Raw genomic sequence first — 9,016 nt, forward strand, 5'->3', positions numbered from 1 at the left:
CCCCGTGTCTCTTCTCTCCTTTATGTGAGAAGGTTTAGAAGAGTCTAAGCCTGCAGACCATATGGAGCCACAGCGGGATTTCAAGCTGTGTGTGTGTGTGTGGACAAGGAGGGGCAGGTTGGTGACAGCTCTCTGATCAGTGCTCACTATGTGGGTTGAGACATCTTGATCTGTAAGGTGCTGCATGATTGGCTCAAAGAACATCATAAGCATCTCTCTCTTTCTCTCTCCAGAGTCTCTCTTGCCTTTTGATGATGATGTCATGTGATGTGGATACCTGTGATTAGTTGTGATTAGTCAGATACCTGGAGCCAGCTGCTCATTGTGTTTGTGGTGAATCATGGACCATCATGTTAGATAACAAAAAGCCTGTTTTCAGTTAGCTGATTCTATGTTCTACCAAGTTTATCTAATTCATTGGTTCTCAATTTTGCTATTTAGTCTTTTAGCAGACTGGAAACAAAACAAGGGCCAAATCTTACACTTTAAGAAAATAAATCTAAAAGATTGTTACACTCATATTGTTTTAAAGGAACAATCAGTAATATGGACTCTTAAGTAACATCTAACGGCAGCCAAAGGAACTACAACAACATCGGCAAACGTGTCCTTGTCCACAAGTCTCAGCCAAAGCCGTCAGCTCAGCCCCAACCTCTCACCCCTCCATGAGCTACGGTGGCCTGAAATTGACATTATGTGACGTTTTGAGACACCACCTAGCCAAGTAGCCTTACAGTTGAGAGCTGCCAAGTTACTGTCTAGATATCCCATTGCAAACATATGTTTAGAATATCCCACAGAGTTACAGTTACTATTATACAGCAAGTCAAGTAAAAGATGCAATCAGTTGCTAGCGATGCTGTCAGCCAACCCAGAGGTCAGCAGGCCAAGCTGTAGCTAACACTAACCAACTTTACCCAATACCCTTTAGCCGCTTAAGCAACAGAAAGAAGAAAGCCTGAAATCTCAGGAGCCATTGAGGAAACAGTAGAGTGGCTGGAATTGATCAACAACAGTTGCGAACCCCCATTTTGTGCAACAAGCCAGTAAAATATTACTGATTGTCCCTTTAAATGTTTGAAAAATCTTTTTTGAGTTTTTAAATGAAGTGTCCGACTTGAAGGCGAGGATCCTTGTCAAAAATCACAAAAATAGAAATTTGCACTCAAAACAACCCAAAATAATTTTTCTTCATTCTTCCTGTAAATTCTCTATGAATGATAACTTCACTCAAGCTGCATTCAGGAACAAAACACTTTGATTGATATCTCTTAGCGAGCTTGAAGTGCTGCAATGAGGGCTTGTTTCCAAAGCAGTGTGTATACAATGTTCCATTTGTTCACCTTTCACACATATTTACATTTTTTTGATATTCTCTATGCGGTGGTGGTGATGTCACAGCGAGAGTCGTGATACACCAGAGGAACTCGTGTCTTCTAGACTGGAGCTTCAACCAGAACAATGACTCACTGCTCCGACGCAGGTTCCTCTCTACTTCACTCCTCCATTTATACAAGCCTTTTTTTCTCTGATGCTGGAAAGTTTCTCATGCGGGGACGACACACACACACACAGATATAAACACACACGGCCCTGGGTCACAGAGTACACAGACACACACCAGAGCTATGTGTGTCGTCTGGCGATGGTCCACTGGGACAGCTGACTGTGGTATGAACCAGGCAATGGAGGCAGCAGCAGAATGCCACATTAGTCCCCTTCCTGCATTCACACACACACACAAACACACAAACACACACACACACACACACAGAGTGAGACAACACATGCCCCCACATGCACAAAGGCAGACTACGGCCCACTGTTTCTTACTCATGCACACAATGACACACACTCACAGCTGAGCTCACACCAGTCACACACACAAATGCACAGCTGAGCACATGTCTATACAGGCTGAACAGATGCAGATCGTTGGGAGAGGTGGGGTTGTGCTCCAGGAACATTTGCCCACCCAACCCACCAATCTGCATTCCACACAGGCTGCAGAGTAGAGCAGCTTTGCACGTGTGCATGCATATGACAGCGAGGTTTTGTTTTTTTTGTCACCTTTTAGTTTTTGTGAGCTTTTCCTTTACTTGGCATGTTCTAACCTTAGCTGCGTGTCAGTCCCCACTGCCACTGTATTTGCTGCCTGTATCCACGGTTCCCATATCATGGTATTCTGTTTCCTTGTCTTGTTTACATGGCCTGACTGGGTCACAGTTGGGACTGGAATAGAGGATGACTCACTCACCCCCTGTCTGCGGAGATGAATCTGACTGTCTGAGAAACTGTCTGTTTCTCTGTATATACGTGTGTATGTGTTTTTATGTTTGTGTCAGGCCTGTTCTCTTATAGCCTCAAGGTAGTAGATCTGCACAGCAACACTCTTGGAAGAAAGATTCACAGAGCTCCTAGGGCACATCAAAGCAATCATTTCGCAATATCTGTGTTAACCCACCCACTCAAACGCTCTGCTGACAGTTTTTGCCGTGTTCGGTTCTTCCTTGCCTGTATACATGGAGAGGCACAAACGGAGAGATGAATACATTCATTATAAAACGGGTAGTTCAGAGTGTTCCTCGTGATTGACTAAGATATTCTTTCACAATAACCCATGGCTAGTATCATTACATTTTTTCACCTGCCCTGATCAATATACTGTAGAAAAACAACGCAGCCATGATCTTTGCATGTCTTTCTCTCCTGCTCAAGCTATAAGCTGAGGCACAAACACTGAGGTAAAAACATGGAAATGTGCAATAGTTTTATAGTTTTATAGCTGGAATTCTCATAAATAACTTAACATCTGCTACCACTTTACCTCTCTCTCTCTCTCTCTCTCCCCTACTACGTCATACTCTCTATTCCTCCTTATGTATTCCATCCATTGCAGTATAAGGTAGGACTAGGGAGTCAGAAGAACTAACTAGCGCTGGGTGTGTGTCGTCGTTGTATTTCTATGTGCCAATACCGATCTACCTCTGTGAGAGAATGGAAGCTGGAGACAGAGTCGCCGTGTGTCCTTATATGTACACCGTCACCACTGGAAGCCATAAACAGCTCCTCCACCCTGCAGCGCCAAACTACCATCCACACAAGACTGCATAAAACACAATTTACTGTATGGTATTACCCCACCCCCTCTCCCTGTTTCCCTGTCATCCAGCCCCCTGTCTGTCTCCCTCCCTCTCTTTTTCACACATACACTCACACACTGCCACGGTTTTGTTCTGATGCTGTGAGTGGGACGACCAGACTGTCCACCTGTAATCTGTCAGTCTGATGCTACAGCGGCTGTAGGATGCTACCGGGAGTGAGTTGTCCTAGATGTGTGACTGCACTAAACACAGACTGGGACTTGTAGCGTGTCCGTGGGGAAGCTGTATGGGCTGGTCTGTGTCTGGGGGGAGGTGGACTGCTATTGTCTGGGAAGGCACCTCCACTCTGGAGGCTGTTGTCAGGACCTTCTGTTGCTGGGTAAACAGGATATTTCTGGTTGGTGTCGGGTTTCATGGGGAGACAGGACAACCTCTAGCAGGGAATTTTTGGAGGTTGGGAGACAGTCATCCATGGGTGTGAACCTTGGCCCCGGTTGCTCGTCTGACAGTGCCTCTGATCATCTGATCACCTTTGTTTTATTTTTCTCTCTCTCTCTGGGTCTCAGGTCACTACAGTTCAGTTCAGTTCACTTTAGCTCACTTCGGTTCAGGGCAGTGCGGGCCTTTGTAAAGGAAAAACCCAAAGCGAAAAGTTGTAAATGGCTGGTACTAGCCTGTTCCTCCAAGGTTGTGGTTGTGTGTGTGTGTGTGTGTGTGTGTGGGTATGACTTAAGTCACTTTCGGGGACACACACCAGACTTAGGACCAGTTGATTGGGGACGGCTTGTGCAACTGGGGACAAAAGCCGTGTCCCCAATTAGTAAAAAGCTGATTTTTGGGTCAGTGGTTAAGGTTAGGGTTAGGTTAAGGTTAGGGTAAGGGTTAGGTTTAGGCAAGTAGTGGTTATGGTTATGGTTATGGTTAGGGTAAGTCTCCAGGAAATGAATGTAAGTCTGTGTAAATACCCCAAAAGTGACATAAGTAAGACTGTGTGTGTGTGTGTGTGTGTGTGTGTGTATGTGCATGGCCCAAGCACGTGCACTCCTGCCTGTGTTTGCATCAGTGGATGCATAGAGTAAACACACACCCGACGACAGTTTCTGTCACATGCTCCATCTTGTTTATACTCTGGCTGAAACTGCTCTCCAAGTACAAAACCCAATATACGCTACTGCTATTAAACAACAACAACGCATTCTGTGAAATCGCCTTTTTGTGCTGCAGTCAGGCCGTCTGTACTTTTTGTCCTCTCATAACAGCCAGTTCTCCTAAAGCAGTGGCTACTTGGTAAGTCAATTCAATGCTGATTATAGTAAATCTAGTTTGAAGATGACACACTGCCGTACTTTGTCATTAGGAATAAAAGCTCCATTGAAATGTTCCCTGAACCACATTACATGGCAATGTTCACTTGCATAAGATAGCATCAGGAGTGTATGGGGCAGAAAATAGAGTTCTGCGTATATGTCTGTATGTGTGTGTGTGTGTGTGTGTGTGTGTGTGTGTGTGTGTGTGTGTGTCTGTGTTGGGGGCTGTCAAATCTTCAATACATCCTTTGCCTGAGAAAGCTGTGCACTCTTGCCTCGTCCCCTCCTTCGTCCTCTTTCTCTCATCCATCCCTCTCTCTCCTTTGTAGCAGCTGCTGGGTGAGTTGTTGTGCTAAGAGTTTTTCCACGGCAGAGCGAGACGGGAACAGATTGAAGAGGCTGTATTCGTCTGCTTCTGACAGGAACCAAGCTGACCTACCAAGGAGAGGAGAGGAGAGGAGAGGAGAGGAGAAGAGAGGAGAGGAGAGGAGAGGAGGGAAGAGGAGAGTTTGCCATTGTATATTCAATTGTGGCCAAGATGCTCACCACATTTTGCACAGAGGGCTACCAACACTCTCTATCAGTCTCTCTCTCTTTCTCTGTTTCTCTCTGACATGCGCACCTACATGTACACTGAGAAAGAGGGAGGAAACGTTTGAACACAGCCCATCAGCTGGGAATGAATAATTCAGCCATTCTGCACTGCGTTAATGTTTATGTTTCGTTGGTGGCTTCACACAGAAAGTCTGCTCTATATTAAGACCTGAAGAGTGGTGTTGAGGAGAGGCAAGCTGCCTGCTTTTTAAAACATGACAGAGCTGCTGAGAGTATTACAAGATGTTTTGGAAGTGCTAAGTGAATAAGAGACACATTTGGGGTGCAAAATAGCTTTTTTTGTTCTCTCTTTTTTACTTTCCAGCCACCAGTGTTAACACCCATCATTGTTTGTCCCACAGATTCCTGTACACCTGTGTACACTGTCACTTCTGGGAAATACCGTGAGGGTGAAACTTAGCTGGCTGATGGTGGTTGGTGCACAGGGTCAAGGACAGAGTCGAGACTTGGCTCAGACACACATACACACACACACACACACACACTCACACACACACAACAAAACCTTGTGGGGCCTCACTGATTGAACAGTGGTAGCCAATGTCGATCCTATATGTGTTCTGAGTGCAAGAGTCCTGAGTTCAAGGGTTCAGGGCTTAATGTTTCTAATCCTGTGGTGGTTGGTGAAATGTACACTGGAAACGTGAGGCAGGCAGTGGCTGGGATGGAATATTATGTATATATGGGCAGTATACACTGAGGGTCCATAATGGAGTCTATTTATGTCTCTTCAGTGAAAATGGCATGGGTTCATTTCTTGTAGATAAGCAGGTGTGTGTGTGTGTGTGTGCCACTGTACTTACATATTGGGAGTAGGGCAGCTAGTGGGCATGAGGGGTGAAGGGACATGGTAGTGCCTGAGGGTATGGTGTGTGTGTGTGTGTGTGTGTGTGTGTGTGGGGGGGGGGGGGGTATATGTTTGAGGAGTGGGCTCCAGGAATGGAAATACACACCAGCGGGGGCATGCTGGTCTGTGGGTCATACAACCGTACAAGGGCATAGTGGAGGCAGACGATGATCATACCATGCCTGCACGCGCACTCACATCTACATGTGTGTGTGTGTATGTGTGTGTGAGTGTGTGCATCTGTGGTGGTGGTGGTGAGGGGGAGGGGGAGGGGCAGTAATGCCAGCTGGACAGCTTAAAAATAGTCCGGAGTGGAGGATTGCAACTGCACGGGATTCTAGGAGCACATGACCGCTAGTCCAATAGTAATTCACATCTCATTTCTCTCGGCTTTGTGACGACTGATGAGACTAGAGTGGATGGCGATGAGGCCAAGGACCCTATCGGAGCGCTGTCTGTCTATAATGTGGGACAAGGTGGGAAGCCGGGAGGGAGAGCTGAGCTGGATGCAGGTCTGGGGTGGGGGCAGTATGTCAGGTACAAGCTGGATAGGTGTCACAGGGCCAGTAGGCTGCGGAGTCCAGAGGGGTCAGAGTCGGCGGTGGAGCCGGGCGGCCACGCTGCAGCCATGCAGGGGCAGTGGGGCAGTAGTGTGTGTGGGCAGGTGAAACGTGACAGGGATCAGACTGGCAGGATTAAAGAGCACTGGACTGACCTGTAATGTACAGAGGAGAGGGAGGGGTGGAGAACCTAGGAGAGTCAGGATGAACAGCTGCTCATTAGTGGTGGCCCAGCACGGTATAATACCTCCCTGTGTACACACACACGCACGCGCACACACACACACACACACACACACACACACTCACAGTCACATACATACACGTGCGGAAAAACACATGCATGCATGCACATACAAAAAAAATGCAATAACACACATACACACACACAAACACACAAACATAAACTATGTAAGTGATTTAAATTGGAAGGTAATCTTGTACACAAAGTGGCTCTTTCACCTCACATAATCTGAGTTTGGATTAAGATGGATTACTGGATTAGGAGGTCCTCCACAGAGAGGGAGAGAGAGGGAAAGAGAGACAGAGAGCGAGAGACAGAGAGAGAGAGAGAGAGAGAGAGAGAAAGAGAGAGAGAGAGAGAGAGAGAGAGAGAGAGAGAGAGAGAATATCTCCAAGGAAGGATAGGTGGAATTTAAAGATTGGCAGAAGGAAAGCAGGAGGAAAGCAGGAGAAATGAAGAGAGGGACAGAGAGGAGAATAGGGAGCCATGAGAAGTTGACATAGATAGTGAAGTACCAGCATTCTACCTGGACTTGACTAGCGAGTGGAGGAGTGGAACAGGTGTGTTGTCATGGAGACATCACCGCGCTGACAGGCAGACAGAGGAAGCCAGTTGGATTGCATTACCAAACATAAACATTCACTGTGATCTTTGTCAATCCGTCAAGGACACACAGAGCTGCATCCATTATATGTACATGCTCATTTTAGACTCTTTTTACAGACTGGCCTTCATTTCATTTCCACTGTCACTCATCAAACATAGAACACATGCACACACACATACACACACACAAAACCATATTACGATGCCAGATCCACTGTGCATGTATGTACTGTACATAGACATGGAAGACACTATTTTCAGTAGAGCTCAGGCCTCATATTCTCTGTGTGAGTCTGTGTGCCTGTTTTACAGCAACTGACACATCCTAGTGTATGTATGAGTGAGTGTGTGTGTGTGTCCAGGACTGGGTCAGTGGCCTGGAGTGAATCATGGGGAGAGAAAGCAGTGTGACATTGTTGTGTCTGTGAGGAAGCAGGTCCTGTGCCAAAGCACCACTAACTCCATTCAGGACCAGAGACTCTCTCTGTGTGGGACAACTGGAGCATCCTGCAGCCTGTGTCACTGGGTCAGCAGAATCCGACCTGGGTGTGTGTGCATGTATGTGTGAGTGTGTGTGTGTGTGCACGTGTGCAAATGAGAGAAACAAGAGAGCGCTGTAAGTATGCGAGTGAAAGAGAGAAGTGTGTGTGTGTGTGTGTGTGTGTGTGTGTGTGTGTGTGTGTTTGTTTGTTGGGGGGGTGAAATTGAAATTAGGGCATTCCTTCCAGCTGAGTAGGGCAGAAGAGGAGCTGGCGACAGAAGTAGGCTAAATAACCGTCCCATCATCAAACAGCCCCTTGTTTAATGGAGGCCAAGAGAGGGGAACAGGAATGCCCATGTGACTAAAACGTGAGAGCAACTGCTCTCAACTCTGATATACACACACACACACACACACAAGCAATCAACTTGTTGTCCCACTAACCTCGCTAATAGGGTTCCACCACAAGATGACCATTATTGGAGATACTGGGAGGCAAAGGGAAAGGCAGAAACAAACAAACAAACAGACAGAGAAAGACATCAGAGAAGGGAGGGACAGTGTTAATCACTCCAACTAATGTTTTTGTTTCTGTTGTTTTCAAAGTCTTCTGTTTCTTTTTACTTTGCTCCCCTATGTCCCTCTCTCTCTCTCTCTCTCTCTCTCTCTCTCTCTCTCTCTCTCTCTCTCTCTCTCTCTCTCTCTCTCTCAATTCAATTCAATTCAATTCAATTCAATTTGCTTTATTGGCATGAAAGTTTACAAACAATGTTGCCAAAGGTACAGAGTGTGTGTGTGTGTGTGTGTGTGTGGGTGTGACTTAAGTCACTTTCAGGGACACACACCAGACTTAAGACCAGTTGGTTGTGCAATTAGGGACAAAAGCCGTGTCCCCAATTGGTAAAAAGCTGATTTTTGGGTCAGTGGTTAAGGTTGGGGTTAGGTTAAGGTTAGGGTAAGGTTTAGGTTTAGGCAAGTAGTGGTTATGGTTATGGTTAGGGTAAGTCTCCAGGAAATGAATGTAAGTCTATGTAAATACCCCAAAAGTGACATAAGTAAGACTGTGTGTGTTTGTGTGTGTCTCTGTGTGTGTGTGTGTGTGTGTGTGTGTCTCTCTCTCTCTCTCTCTCTCTCTCACTCACCTCACCCCATTCTCTCCCTTTCTCCTCGGCTCCACAGGCCCGGGGCCGGTGTGAAAAGGCCAGCACACGCGACCACCGCAGGCCCTCACCCCTCTGCAGGGACCTGTGTG

Source organism: Centroberyx affinis, unplaced genomic scaffold (genome assembly GCF_046629955.1).
Source record: "Centroberyx affinis isolate AG114_WGS23_722 - 3 ecotype Tasmania unplaced genomic scaffold, CSIRO-AGI_Caff_v1 ptg000522l_1, whole genome shotgun sequence".
NCBI classification, from domain to species: Eukaryota; Metazoa; Chordata; class Actinopteri; order Beryciformes; family Berycidae; genus Centroberyx; species Centroberyx affinis.